General features: G+C 46.1%; 1 protein-coding gene across 1 annotated transcript in view; it reads left to right on the top strand.

Moving 5' to 3' along the window:
• The window catches only part of NAP1L4 (nucleosome assembly protein 1 like 4), a 52,381-nt gene that overhangs the window by 29,721 nt on the left and 21,099 nt on the right, over positions 1-1,561 (top strand). The window lies entirely within an intron of this gene.

The following is a 1,561-nucleotide window of genomic DNA, read 5'->3' on the forward strand; positions in this document are numbered from 1 at the left end:
TGCCTCAGCCTCCCAAGTAGCTGGAACCACAGGCGCCCGCCACAACACCTGGCTATTTTTTGGTTGTAGTCGTCATTGTTATTTGGCAGGCCTGGGCTGGATTCAAACCCGCCACCTTAAGTGTATGTGGCTGGCACCTTAGCCACTTGAACCACAGGCACCAAGCCAATGTATAAGAATTTTAAGCTCTTCTGTGGTTCCTATAAGTAAGATCTCAGACACACTTTGTAAGTTCTTGAAGAAGTGACTGTATCATTTGAATGTTGGATATAGTCACATTTCATATAATCTGTTAATGACAAGATTGCATATTCAACAGTGGTTCTGTAAGATTATCATACTGTATTTTTTCTTTATCTCCTCTATGTTTAGTTGTTTTTTGGTTTTTATTTTTAAGACACTGAGTTTCACTGTGTCACCCTCAGTAGAGTGCTGTGGCATCACAGCTCACAGCAACCTCAAACTCTTGGGCTTAAGCGATTCTCTTACCTCAGCCTCCCAAGTAGTTGGGACTGCAGGTGCCGGCCACAATGCTTGGCTACTTTTCTTTTTTTATTGCAGTTGTCGTTGTTTTAACTGGCCTGGGTTTGAACTCCCCAGACTTGGTGTATGTGTGTGGCACCCTACCCAATGAGCTACAGGCACCACCCTTTTTAAAAACAAAAAACAAAAAACAGACTCACTCTGTCTTCCAGATTGAAATGCCCATCATAGCTCACTGTAACCTCAAATTCTAGGGCTCATGGGATCCTCCCACCTCAGCCTCCCAAGTAGTTGTGACTACATGCATGTGCCACCACAGCTGGCTAATTTTTCTTATTTGTTGTAAAGTAAGGGTCTCACTATTGCCCGGACTGCTCTCAAATGATTCTCCTGCCTAAGTCTCTCGAAGTTCTGGGATTACAGGTGTGTGCCACTGTGCCTATGCCTGGCCTAGATATGTTCAGATACATGAATGCCCACTTCTGTGTAGGAACCGCCTGCAGCCTGCAGCCCTGTAACACACTGTGCAGACTAGTGGCCCAGGAGCAGTAGGCTCCAGAGCCTGGGCGTGTAGTGGTTGTGCCATCTAGGTTTGTGTGTGTGCTCTGTGGTTCTCACAGGATAACAAAATCCATGACAGACTCGTCCGAGTTTCTCAGGTGGTATCCCTGTTGTTAATTGACACATGACTGTTTATTGCTATAAGCAGGTAAATTGGCCACCAACCCCTTGCTGACTTGGCTGTCTCTTCTGATATCTCGGCTCCTGCATCCTCCTCTTCAGAGATGCTGAGGAGCAACAGTCTTGCTTGGTAGCATTTCTGATCTCTGCGTCAGTGTCACCTAGTAGCAGGAAAGCAGTGAAGGGCTCTTTCCCTGGCAGTTGGGGCAGGTGTGTGTTGGAGGCCCTGCCCTTTGCTGGCAGTTACAGCTTTCATTGCTCTAAGACAGTGGACAGTCGCACCTCTCTGCTGCCACTCTATGACTGTAGTCAGTGAACACATCTGGGTCACTTCCTGAAAGTTATTTCTTGAGCAGGCCAATTCCAAAAGGGCTAATTTTTTTTTTTTTTTTTTTTT

The sequence above is a fragment of the Otolemur garnettii genome, unplaced genomic scaffold (genome assembly GCF_000181295.1).
Source record: "Otolemur garnettii isolate 467f Iridium unplaced genomic scaffold, OtoGar3 scaffold00134, whole genome shotgun sequence".
In the NCBI taxonomy this organism is placed as follows: Eukaryota; Metazoa; Chordata; class Mammalia; order Primates; family Galagidae; genus Otolemur; species Otolemur garnettii.